We start from the raw sequence: 14,711 nt of genomic DNA, 5'->3' as shown, positions 1-14,711 counted from the left end.
ACATCTGCTGCCTTGCAGCCATACCCACCCTAGGGAAAGGCTCCCCAAGGAAGAAATCTGGTGCCAGGTCCCTAAAGCAGTTCAATGTTGTTTATAACTTCACTCTGGCAACGTCTGTATCGGCGGTTGCCCTTCCCTTGGACTACACCAGTAACGTGGAGATGCGAAACCTGCTGCATGGGCAACAGCTAGTTCGTCAAATCTTCCCGCCCAGGCTTGCACCCTGGAGAGGACAAAGTGCACCAGAGGCCTAAACCCATGATCCCCTGGGATCCACAGTTGCCTACTACTACCTTCCTACTTCATCAATTTTCTCCTTTATGGCTAGTTTAATCGTCATTTGACTTTAAAAAGCTTTCCAATCCTCCTTCCACAGATTTTTGCTGTATTGTATCTCCTCACTTTTGAAGTATCCCACTTTTTAAAAAAAATTGAAGGATCATATGCATCAGTTTTGAAGGAAATATGGCAGTTATTTTTAAAAATGAATTGGGAATTGGTGAACAAGTGAGAATTGAACAACATATTGCTATAAAATCATCAAAATGATGTGTAATTGTTGTTGTAGTAGAATGGTGCATTTATTATCTATTGAATTCTATATTGAGCAGCTCCCTGAAATAGTGTTGATAGAAAATTAGAATAAATACGTTGTTAAAAGCTGTTTATTGCCAAATTACAGTTTATGGTGAAAAATTGCTGCATCACAATAAATGCTGCTGAATTAAACTCAAATAAACAACTTGTCCCACGGATTGTAATGACAATCATGTTATACTTTGAGTACTATTTTTCTTTTACAGTGACTAGCTCAGAATCTCACAAGTATGACTTGTTGCCCGCTTTCTTGATTTGACCAAAATGAAATGGATTCTGAGGTCACTAATTCATCTTATTATGCAGAGAACCATTCAACAGTGGGACAGAAACTGTCCTTGAGCCTGCTGACTGTGTGTTTTCAGGCTTTTGTATCTTCTCTCCAATGGGAGGGGATGGAAGAGAGAATGTCTTGGGTGACTGGGCCTTTGATTATGTTGTCTGCTTTATCTAGGCCACTTTACCAAATACAGTCGATACAATTACTCCATATACAGATAAAAAATATCATCCTTGCAAGCAGTCTAGTGAATCATATCATCCTTCAAGGGCAAGTATATTTTTCAGTAAGGAGACTAAAAATGTACATTATATTCTAACAATGTCCTATATAAGTTCGGCCAGTTCTAATTACCCCTGTACTGAAATCCTTTCACGATAAATGTTGACATATTTTGTCTCAGTTGCTTGTTGCTTCTGCACATGGGATTTCATTGCGTTTTGTACATGGGCTCTAGATATCTCATAACATCAACATTACACAATCTCTCACCATTATGGGTAACTTCACATTTTTGATGCTTTTCCATTTGTTCTTGCTCACTCAGTCAGCCTGTCTACTTCACGTGAAGCTTCTCTACATCCTCCTGCCAATCCATTGTCCCACCTAATTTTGTACCTTCAGCAAATTTGGAAATATGACATCTGGTCCATTCAAACAATTGTGATAAGCGAAGAATAAAGTAGTGGTGTGTGCATATCTTATCAGTCATTTCCGGCCTGAGAAAGTTTGGCTATTTTTTGTTCTTGTCTTCTACCAGGTTAGCAATTTTCTGTTCCTGTCAAGATATGATATTTAATTCTGCATGCTGAAACCTTGTACACCAACATCCACTGTGGAAATAGAAATTCTTCTGTTAGAGAAGACTTGTAGAAACCCTTCTGAATATTCTTAAACACTGCATTTGCTGGTTCTCCCTTATTAATTCTACTGCCAGTATACTCCAGTTAAAGATGATGTTCCTTTCATAATTCAGTATTTCACAAATTCCACCACTTTAGTTACAACTGACCCCGATGTTTTGAAACACTGAGAAATTGCAATGTGTCCTATAAAAGATTATAACTGTTAAAAATCTATTTATTAAATTCCCATAAAAATGAACGTATTTACATAATTACCAAAAATTGCACAAATACAAATTGTTAACAAATATACAATTCACCTTGAGCTTCCCCTTTTTATTTGCAGCCAAAGACTTTCCATTTGATACCCTGTGCTAGTTTAACACTGGCACAAATCTGCAGGTAGATTACCCAGAATTTCTAGCAATTCCTGTACCACTGTCTCGTGGAAATTAGTAAACGTGTTTTGGACTTCCACATTTGTGAGTTTGTTTTTATATTGGGAAGTGACAGTAAGAATCTGCGCTTATTTCTCATCAAATTCGCCCAAGTAAGTCACAAAAAGTGAATCGATTATACATCAAGACCAGAGGCAGTCAGGGTGATGGTCAAGTATTCTCTTACTACTTTTATTATTTGATGTAGCATCCCACTTGTACTGCTTTGCTGGATTCATGGAATCCTGTTCATCTGTGTCATAACTGAAGTTCTTTATGTGGTGATTGAAATTAATAGCAAGACAGTAAGCCAAATCATTTTTATTATAAACTCAAAATAATAAACAGTCTTACAACAAGAAAATGGAAAGGATAGTGCCCTGAAAGTCAAAAATAGATAATTCTGGAACTAAACAGGTAAGACAGCATTTACAGAGGATTGCTAGCTTTACATTTCCATTCAGATTCTGCATGATCATAATAAGACCAAAAGATTTAGGAATAGAAGTAGGCTCTTCAGCCCATCAAGACTGCCCCACTATTCAATCATGGGCTGATCCAATCTTTCCAGTCATCCCGAATCCCCTGCCTTATTCCCATACTGTTTGATGCCCTGGTTAATGAAGAACCTATCAATTTCTGCCTTAAATATACCCAACGACTTGGCTTGCACAGCCATTCATGGCAACAAATTCCACAGATTTATCACCCTCTGACTAAAGTAATTTCTGCACATCTCTGTTCCAAATGTACGTCCTTCAGTCCTGAAATCATGCCGTCTGGTCCTGAACTCCCCTATCATAGGAAATAACTTTGCTATATCTAATCTGTTCAGGTTTTTTAACATTAGGAATGTTTCTATGAGATCCCCCCCCCCCCCATTCTCCTGAACTCCAGGGAATTCAGCCCAAGAGCGGCCAGACGTTCCACAAATGGTAACCCTTTCATTGATGGAATCATTCTTGTGAAACTTCTCTGAACCCTCTCCAATGTCAATATATCCTTTCTAAAATAAGGAGCCCAAAACTACACACAATACTCCAAGTATGGTCTCACAAGTGCCTTATAGAGCCTCAACATCACATCCCTAATCTATACCTCTAGAAATGAATGCCAACGTTGCATTCACCTTCTTCACAAACGACTCAACCTGGAGGTTAACTTTTAGGGTATCCTGCACAAGGACTCCCAAGTCCCTTTGCATCTCTGCATTTTGAATACTCTTCCCATCTAAGTTATAGTCTGCCCGTTTAATTCTTCCACCAAAGTGCATGACCATACACTTTCCAACATTGTATTTCATTTGCTGCTACTTTGCACTAAACTATCTAAACCTCTCTTCAGGTTCTGTTTCCTTTGCTCCTCCACCTATCTTTGTATCATCAGCAAATTTAGCCACAAATCCACTAACCCCTTAGTCCAAATTCATTGTAAAAAGCAATGGTCCCAGCACTGACCCTGTGGATTTCCAGAATAGGATCCCGTTTTTTCCACTCTGTTTTCTCCTGATCAGTCATGCTAGTAACTTCCTTATAATTCCACAGACCCTTATCTTGCAAACAGCCTCATTGCAGCACCTTGTCAAAGGCCGTCTGAAAATCCAAGTACACCACATGTACTGCATATCCTTTGTCTCCCCTGCATGTAATTTCTTCAAAAAATTGCAATAGGTTAGTCGGGCAGGATTTTCCTTTCGAGAAAGCATGCTGGCTTTGGCCTGTCTTGTCATGTGCCTCCAGATATTCTGTAATCTCATCCCTAACAATCAATTCCAACAACTTCCAAATCACTGATGTCAGGCTAACAGGTCTGCCGTTTCCTTTCTGCTGTCTCCCACCCTTTTTAAATAGTGGATTAACGTTTACTATTTTTCCAGTCATCGTACAATGCCAGAATCTATCGATATTTGAAAGATCATTCTTAATGCCTCCGCAATCTCTCCAGTTACTTCCTTCAGAACCTGAGGGTGCATTCCATCAGCTCCAGGAGGATAGGAGGATCCACCCTCCTATCCTGAAGCTTCCTGAGCACCCTCTCAGTTGTAATTTTCACTGCACATACTTCACTTCCCTGACACTCTTGAGTATACAGTATACTGCAGATGAGTAATTAATGAATAATTCCAACAATTTTCTGTTTTTATTTTAATAAACAATTACTCCTTCAGCCTCAGTGCTTTTAAAAATGTTTGATTCAGTTATCATCAAACAACTATCAGTTCATTGAAATAAGAATTTTCTAAGAAATAAAAGTTAAAATGTGGAATAAAAACAGGGCATTAATAAAATTACCTTACTATGTTCTCTGATAAATGTCTTATTATAAGAACAGACCTTTTTCCTGACCTCACCTGTGCTTTATATTGTTGCAGAAAGTACTGTCATTGTACCTGTATTTCCTATTTGTACATGTGAAAGTAAACTTGACTAAATTAATAGCAGCATTTTTAAAACTTCAGTTTTTTGAATGTATTGCACAGTATTATAAATTTCTGGTAAACCTGGCACCCAGGGACTGTAGGAAATTGAACCACGCACAGTTTAAGCAGAACGTGGGAAATAGGATCGAGGTGAATTGAATGCAAACACAGAAGCTAGACACTGGACCTGGCAAATGTTCCCTGGTGAGTCAGATGTCAAATCAGGACTCTTCACTCATCAGATTATTGGGGTTTTACTGTAACTAAACTCAGGTGTGCTGGTTTCACACCAATCAATGCAAACACAATTTCAAACAGTAATTACTGAACATTGTGTTATAAGTTCACATCTTTTATCAGACAACTTGATGTTAAATAACTTAGGCTTACCCAATTTTGTCACGTTGGGTAGCAGGCATATTACATACCTTCTAATTCTCCTCACTCCTGGTAACTGGATTTAGCCGTAAATTTAGCTCCTTTAAATCGGTTAGATGGCACAAGCTAAAAATTTCTTTCAAAGATGGAATGCTGTTGAAGTACAAGCTTAATTTTTCCAGTGATTATAAACACTCTAAACCCTACACAATGAAAGGCATACAGTTATTCATGGAACAACTGACATTTTTGAATTTAATATTGCACTTTCAAATTCCTCCACTTTGCATCCAATGTCCACCCTGCCCTCAAAACTATCTACTTTACCTCCAACGTCCACCCTCCCCTCAAAACTATCTACTTTACCTCCAACGTCCACCCTCCCCTCAAAACTATCTACTTTACCTCCAACTTCCACCCTGCCCTCAAAACTATCTACTTTACCTCCAACATCCACTCTGCCCTCAAAATCTACACTTTTCCAGTGCTACATCAATGATTGCATTGGTGCTGCTTCCTGTACTCCATGCTGAGCTCATTGACTTCATCCACTTTGCCTCCAGCTTCCACCCTGCCCTCAAATTTACCTGGTCCATTTACCGACACCTCACTCTGTTTTCTCAATCTCACTGTCTCCATCTCTGGAGACAGCTTATCTACTGATATCTACCGTAAGCCTTGTCCCTCCCACCTCACCAGCCTCCAGGTCCAATATATAATTCTCCATAACTTCCGCCACCTCCAACAGGATCCCACCACCAAGCACATCTTTCCCTCCCCCCCTTCTGCTTTCTGCAGGGTTTGCTGTACGCAACTCCCTTATCCATTCTCAACCCCCCCTCCATCCCTTCCCACCGATCTCCCTCCCGGCACTTATCCTTGTAAGTGGAGCAAGTGCTACACCTGTCCTTACACTTCCTCCCTGACCACCATTCAGGGCCCCAGACAGTCCTTCCAGGTGAGGCGGCACTTCACCTGTGAGTTGGCTAGGTGGACCTGAGGAGGGCTAAGGCACCGGTGACCCCTGTTTCCATCCAAGGGGTCAGTGTGGACATGGTGGAGGATTACAAATACCTGGGGATACGAATGGACAATAAACTGGACTGGTCAAAGAACACCGAGGCTGTCTACAAGAAGGGTCAGAGCCGCCTCTATTTCCTGAGGAGACTGAGGTCCTTTAACATCTGCCGGACGATGCTGAAGATGTTCTATGAGGCTGTGGTGGCCAGTGCTATCATGTTTGCTGTTGTGTGCTGGGGCAGCAGGCTGAGGGTAGCAGACACCAACAGAATCAACAAACTCATTCGTAAGGCCGGTGATGTTGTGGGGGTGGAACTGGACTCTCTGACAGTGGTGTCTGAAAAGAGGATGCTGTCCAAGTTGCATGCCATCTTGGACAATGACTCCCATCCACTCCATAATGTACTGGTTAGGCTCAGGAGTACATTCAGCCAGAGACTCATTCCACCGAGATGTAACACTGAGCATCATAGGAAGTCATTCCTACCTGTGGCCATCAAACTTTACAACTCCTCCCTCGGAGTGTCAGACACCCTGTGCCAATAGGCAGGTTCTGGACTTATTTCCACTTGGCATGATTAACTTATTTAATTATTTATGGGATAATATTGCTATATTTCTTCACTATTCTTGGTTGGTGTGGCTGTAACGAAACCCAATTTCCCTTGGGATCAATAAAGTATGCCTGTCTGTCTGTCTGATATCCTGCGTCCGGTCCTCTGTTGTGGCCTTCTATACATTGGTGAGACCCAACGCAGACTGAGAGACCGTTTCACTGAGCACCTGCGCTCTATCCACCAGAGAAAGCAGGTTCTCCCAGTGGCCACATATTTTAATTCTATGTCCCCATTCTCATTCTGATATGTCTATCCATGGCCTCCTCTACTGTCAAGATGAAGCCACACTCATGTTGGAGGAACAACACCTCATATTCCGTCTGGGTAGCCTCCAACCTGATGGCATGAACATTGATTTCTCTAACTTCCATTAATGCCCCCTCCCCTTCTTACCCCATCCCTTGTTTGTTTGTTTGTTTATTTATTTATTTATCTATTTATTTCCCCCTTTTTTCCTTCTTTTCTCTCTTTTTTATCTCTGTGCCTCTCACAATCGCTCCTTACCTACTCTCCATCTCCCTCTGCTGCTCCCATCCCCCTTTCTTTCTCTATAGGCCTCCCATTCCATGATCCTTTCCCTTCTCCAGCTGTGTAACCCTTTTGCTAATCAACTTCCCAGCTCTTGGCTTCATCCCTCCCCCTTCTGTCTTCTCCTATCATTTTGGATCTCCCCCTCCCCCTCCCCCTCCCCCTTTCAAATCTCTTACTATCTCTTCGTCAGGACTAACTAAAAGAAGGGTCTTGGCCTGAAACGTCAACTGTACAACTTCCTATAGATGCTGCATGGCCTGCTGCGTTCCACCAGCATTTTGTGTGTGTTGCTTTAATTTCCAGCATCTGCAGATTTCCTCGTGTTTGGATCATCCTCAACCCTATCGCTGTGATTCCCATCACCTTGCCAAATGCTATGATCTACACTCAAAACACCAAATGTAACTTCATCAAAGTTTTCTACAGCTGCAACAGGGCTTCCCAACTTTATACTCAACAGACTTAACTCAGACAGTGGGCATACAACACTCCTCGTCATTGTAGCTCTGCCCCTAACTACTGGCCCTTTCACTACTCCATTTCACTCTCACCATCTGGGTTCCATCTATAATTAGATTGCCCCCTTTCCCTGTGGACTTTGTTCACACGCCTAGAGACTATTATATTCATTAGAAATTACATGAATGTATTGAAGCAGACTAAATTTTGAATAATTACTGTCTGGGGCTATGTGAATCAAACCAACATACAGATACAGTGTAACCTAGACTGTTTGAGTGCATTTAAAAATATGAACATTATTCAACTTTGATACATTTGTCAGATGTTCTTTCTTAACTTGTGAGACTGGAACAGTATCTTTATAATAAAATTATCTTTTTCTTGCAGGAAATTGAACATTTGAGAAGTGGACAAAATCAGATTCATCCCAGTCAAGGTAAAGCCTTCTAGATTTATATTTAAAAATTCATGTACATTAGTATTGGTACAGCATGAATTCTAATCCGCAGCTGGAGGATTACCTTCCAAATATCTGGAACTGACTTGCACTACCTTACTTTCCCTTTTCTATTTTCTAATTATGATTTATAATTTAAATTTTTATTATTTTTACTTCGATTTGTACTTCAGGGAGCATGAAGTGCAGAAACAAATATCACTCTTGATGATTGTATGCTCTAGTATCAATTTTTTGGTGACAAATTAAAGTAAAAGTAAAAGTAAAGTAACTCCACAGGAACACCAGGAGCAAAGTTCCTTTCTTCATTCAATCAAGATATAAAGCACACTGGAGACAAAGATTTTCAATAAAGAAATAATCACTGTGATCTGCCTGTCTTACAGGTCAAATGCTTGTGTCTGGAGTGTGCCACTGAGAATGTGTAAACCAGGAGCTGTTCAATTACTAAAACTGCTGTTGATTTCTGCATCCACAAATAATACCTAACATTTCCCAAAATGTTCTCCTGCATTTGCAAATATGCTGATGTTATTGTTCCTTTACACACCTTGTGGCACATTGGGTGACATTGTTTGCTGTTTCCTTAGCATTTGTCTTTTTTTACGATGCCAAATTGCTAGCTTGAAACTCAACCCAACAGGGATGGAAATCGTGCAAAGGGATGGACTGATTGAAATCCAGCATCATTTGCCTCAAAGTCCAGTGCTGATGTCATTTCACCAACTGTCGCAAATATGCTTATAACTATCACCAAAGTATCCTACCCTGACAAAGCCTTGCACCATATTTTCAAGACTCATTCATTCAGACTCAGTCATATCTCAGTCACCACCTTGAAGCAGCTTATGGCTCCTTGTAGACAAATGCTGTCACTGAATTCATAACTCCTCTCTACTGAAAAGGTTTCTGACAGTGTAAAGGACACACTTGAACCAAAGCCTCTCGGCAATTCTGGAAGCAACCATCAAACTGCTGTCAGATGTTTCTTCACTAGAGCCACTGCAAACTCCATGGAGCGTCTCTGTACAACATCTGCTGGAAAAGGACATAGAAAACATAGAAACAGAATAGTTTCTATGTAGCCCTTCGGCCCACAATGTTATGCTGATCCTTAAACCCTGCCTCCCATATATCCCGCCCACCTTAAATTCCTCCATATACCTGTCTGGTAGTCTCTTAAATTTCACGAGTGTATCTGCCTCCACCACAGACTCAGGCAATGCATTCCATGCACCAACCACTCTCTGAGTAAAAAGAACCTTCCTCTGATATCCCCCTTGAAGTTCCCACTCTTTACCTTAAAGCCATGTCCTCCTGTATTGAGCAGTGGTGCCCTGGAGAAGAGGCACTGGTTGTCCATTCTATCTATTCCTCTTAATATCTTGTATACCTCTATCATGTCTCCTCTTATCCTCCTTCTCTCCAAAGTAAAGCCCTATCTCTGATCATAATGCATACTCCCCAAACCAGGCAACATCCTGGTAAATCTCCTCTGTACCCTTTCCAATGCTTTCACATCCTTCCTATAGTGAGGTGACCAGAACTGGACACAGTACTCCAAGTGTGGCCTAACTAGAGTTTTATAGAGCTGCATCATTACCTTGCGACTCTTAAACTCTGCCCCTCGACTTATGAAAGCTAGCACCCCACAGGTATTTTTAACTACCCTGTCTACCTGTGAGGCAACTTTCAGGGATCTGTGGACATGTACCCCCAGATTCATCTGCTCCCCCACACTCCCAAGTATCCTGCCATTTACTTTGTACTCTGCCTTGGAGTTTGTCCTTCCAAAGTGTACCACCTCACACTTTTCCGGGTTGAACTCCATCTGCTACTTCTCAGCCCACTTCTGTATCCTATCAATGTCTCTCTGCAATCTTCAACAATCGTCTACACTATCCACAACACCACCAACTTTTTTGTCATCTGCAAACTTGCCAACCCACCTTTCTACCCCCACATCTAGGTCGTTAATAAAAATCACGAAAAGTAGAGATCCCAGAACCAATCCTTGTGGGACACCACTAGTCACAACCCTCCAATCCGAATGTACACCCTCCACCATGACCCTTTGCTTTCTGCAGGCAAGCCAATTCTTAATCCACTTGGCTAAACTTCCCTGGATCCTTTGCCTTCTGACTTACAGAATAAGCCTACTGTGTGGAACCTTGTCAAATGCCTTATCAAATCCATGTAGATCACATCCACAGCACTACCCTCATCTATATGCCTGGTCACCTCCTCAAAGAACTCCATCAGGCTTGTGAGACACGAGGGGGAGGAGAGGAAGAAACGTGAAGTACAAAGCAAGTACTAGCGAGGATCTTTCTGCTTACTTTGGAAGTGTTTTTAATTCCTGCACCTCAAGTACTTTTTCCACTTCACTGGATAAGGGTCCATATCTACTGATGATCTGCCAAATACATCATCAAGAAATATGAATTCGAGATGATCTCTTTTTGAATGTGTATGTATAAACAACGTAGTGCTATCCTCTTTGACAGAAATACGTGGATGTGGAACGATAAATGTCGAAGACAGCACCTCGTAAATGAAAAAGAACCTCTGTAATACTTGGAGTCCCAACGTTCAGGCCTGTAAAGCACAAGATCCCTTATAACTGAGTATCTACCCTCTGCCCCCATGAGCAAAAAATTTGGAAGTTATGAAGGGTCTAACTAAATAGTGCAGGAATATTATCACTTCCAATGATTTTAATTGAATGTCCATGTGACACTAATGAGACATTTGGTATATTTGGACTGTCAAACTACATATACACTATTCAACCTTGAGATTCATCTCTTAACATGCAGCCATGAGAGTAAAGAAACCCAAATTTTTTTTTAAAAGACTGTCAAACACCGACTGTAGGGAGATAAAAGAAAATGATGCAAACGGTAAATGTGAGCAAATAGCATTCTGAACCGAAGTCCACAACGAGAGCCTGTCCATCAAGCCTTGCGTCAACACAGAGCAGAACAGCGAGCTGAACTGGCCCTTCCCTTGTCTCCGGTCCTACACCCCGACCTTTTCAATCTGGCCCAGAGACTAAATCATCATCCAAACATCAGGTTCTGTTGCTTCGATACGCTTCCACACCTGGATCCGGGATCTATTATCCAGCCGCCTTGATGAGCCCAGTACCCATCCTTGCTGATTTGCACAGAGCTTAAATCGATCGAACTTCAGTTCTTCCTTGCCCTCACTGCCTCACCTCACTTCAGTTCTGTTGCATTAAAATGTCTCCAACTCCAAAGGGAAGTTGCTGTCTTTGGTAACTTTGAAACATTAAACTCATTCAAGGAAAAACATAGAAACCAAAAATATGGGTGTAACTTCGAGTTTACTTTGAGTGTGGCATGTGTGTATCATGTAGCATGATGAGGTTTTTTTTTAATATAAATTAATTATTTAAATAAATGACAATGCTTAATTAAACAATGTATCTAAAAGGTCACTCAAATATTGAAATATTAAATACACAACAGAAGTTACATGTTATTGCTTGTGATAGTCATTTACCAGGAAAACTGATGAGATTTATAGTTAAACACAATTTTCCTTTACAACTTTAGTTACATTTATAAAGATATGTAACAATATTAAAGATAACTGTCCAATTAAAATATTTCATCATTCTCAGGAGTTAGACATTCAACTATAAATTAGAAAGTGTATTTATTTTCAACACAACTGTTTTGTAACATATTTGCCTTTCAGATGATTACAGAACTTCTCAATCACCAGCCCGATCCTCTTTCTGTTCTGTTGGGAAGAATGTTTGTAATCGATCCAGGGAAGGATTGAGAGTAACATTTTCAGATGAACTTCCGATTAAAACAATAAGCTAAGCAGTAGAAGTATCCCCGAAGACGACAGTGCCAGCTGTCTCAAATCGAGAATGCCTTCCACCAACCAAATGCCAGAACAAGAAATATCATCTTGTGATCAACAAAATAGAGAATCAGCCAGCTTTACTGAGCACATCAAAACAGAAATTACAGGCAATAAGAGTTCAGAAACACAATCAAAATTAACCAGAACCAACATGGAATACAGTATATTGACGAGATTAGAAGCGACAAAAACAAGCAGTTTAAATTCATTGCATCCAAATTATAATGGGAAGGTAACAAACACAGTTTATTTAACAAAGTTACTTTTTCCAAAGACCAGTTGTCTAGAACCTATACTAGACAATAAGGTTGTCTTCAGTGTTGGGGGACTGATGTGGTATTGTGGAGATGAGCAATGCTCTTTTAAAAATACATATATTTGATTGTATTCTTCGTGTTTGTGCCAGGTCTGTTTCCATTAACTGTGGTCAGCTGGTGTTCCTCTCAAGGGTCTTTGTAATGTTACTGGGTACACTTGATCTCCCACTCTATCTGTGGGGGCAATAAGAAGGGGATTTGTGCAGTTTAAACTGAGTCCAGTGTTTCCATTGGCTGCCTCACCAAGTCTGCACATAGATATAAGTGACATTTGTTAAAAGTACCATTTAAGTTCTATCAATCTGTGAGCAAACCCTGTCTTTTCACAGGGTTCTCACCATAAGTTTGTCACCGGCTGTGTATGTGAGGATTATTTCCCTTCCCTCCGACTCTGTCTGATCAGCAACATGCTGCTGTTGTTTTACTTGGTCCTTAACATCTCCATGCAACCTTACTAAATTGGCAATTGTAGTTTCTGTCTGTACACTTGCAATTTCTGTTGCTTCTTCACTCTGAATTGCCACTTGCAACTTTCAGTGAGGGCAACTCTGACAAAATACGCTGTTTCTCCCTGGGGGTGAAGGGTTTATGAATGGTTGTGATCACAGTTGAGGGCTGACTTGGGTCTCCAAGGTTCTCGAACTGACCTTGCCTGACCTCAACAGGTGCTCTCCGGACAGATACATCTCTGTAAAACCTCTCACTGAAATATCTCCTTTCTAATCCCTGCAGAATGTAAAACATAAATGATGGATACAAGTTAAACAGTACATGCTTAAAACTACAAAGTGCTTACTCCACAATCTGACACTTATGTACATCTAAACTCATGATGCCTGCTGTATTCCTTTGCCTGTAGCTGTTACACTAAGGCACAAACACTTGCAAACGTGTATGCAAAATTACAGTTCTTGGCTTGCATATACACACCCCCACTCGCCTCTCTATACTTCAAAAGTCACCCTTCGTAACTGGTGGTCCACCTTACCAAATTACCACTGAAAGTTTAGTCTCTTACATTAACACACAAGCACATACTCAAATATAACTTTGAGAGCTACCAGTTCAGATCTTCGTCGTGTTCATGACACCAAGCGATTGCATCACCACTGCCCTGAAAAGGTCCAAGTGAAAGAGGAGGTGTGTTGAGAGACAAACTGATTGCAGTGGTAACCTTATCTATTTACCAATACAATGTATTTAGTTACTGGTGGTTGAGCATTATCACAGCATATTTTGACAAAATAAGGCATTTAGGATTTGCTTGTGTACAATTTCCAACAAAGATTATTTTATTTAGAATTGGGTATTTTTGATGAAGTTACACACTAAAATGAGTTGCTGTACTAAATGCACTTTCATTACACTACACCTCTATTATTATGACAGCGTATTGGAATGGTGAGGATCGATCTGAGATTCCTGAAGCTGACAGTGCTCCATGCTTCTGTGCAATGAGAACCAAGGTGTGACATGTCTATCCTCTGGCCAGTAGAACTTGCATTCAACAGCTCTTGTAAGTAATTATTGGAGGATATTATGGCTCTGATTCTGAGATACATCCTGTGGATACTCTGGGACACATCATCAGTGATGTAACCTGGGGTTTCGGGTCTTTCAACATTATACATCCTCGCCCAGGCAACCCAGCTGGGGTTGATCAGACCCCAGTTTGTGTCCCAGCGGCATTGGCCCATGGATCACCCCTCCTGATCCATAGCCATCTGGAGTCTCTCTCAGCGGCCTCTGTGATGGCTTTCCTCTTGCCGGCCCCACTGATGCCACGTAGGGTGTAGACTCTGAAAAGTGAGCAGCCGGCAAAACCCCTGCACCCTACTTTGATAGACTTGCAGTGAGCATTCTAGCCTTGCCTCCAGCACAGCTCCATCAGCTCCTGGTACTTGGCCCGCTTCCGCTCATTTGCCTCCTCAATGCGGTCCTCCCAGGGGAAAACTCAATGAGGACACTGAATAAAGGACCATATCTGGCCTCAGTAAAATTGTTGCTATTTGGTCGGGAAATTTCAACTGCCTCTCCAGGTCAACTTGGAAATAGCCAGTCTGATGCGGTGCTAAGCAGACCCGATGATCATGCTGGCCTGGGCTGATGTAGGGGCTGTGATTTGGCCCTGACAAAGGAGATGTTCTTCCTCTGACCACTCTGTTTACTGGTGGTCATGGCCATCGCAATTCTTACTGCCACTGCCTTCAGCACCTGGCATGATGCCACCAGTAGCGACCTTCCCCAAGGAAGGTCCTGGATGCCAGCTGCTGCCACTTTAGGGTCTTTGGAATCCCTGTACTGCAGCTCCTCCCTTGTGTGGGAAACTCTGAACTCCTCATCCAGGCTGCTGATGGAAAGTCACAGCATATTAAACCTTCCATACGGTGCTGTGCCGCTCAGACTATGAGGTAGGCCCAGCCACCTTCGAAGGTAGTTACTGACCTT

The sequence above is a fragment of the Hypanus sabinus genome, chromosome 25 (assembly GCF_030144855.1).
Source record: "Hypanus sabinus isolate sHypSab1 chromosome 25, sHypSab1.hap1, whole genome shotgun sequence".
Taxonomy (NCBI): domain Eukaryota; kingdom Metazoa; phylum Chordata; class Chondrichthyes; order Myliobatiformes; family Dasyatidae; genus Hypanus; species Hypanus sabinus.
Note: the sequence above shows the minus strand (reverse complement) of the source record.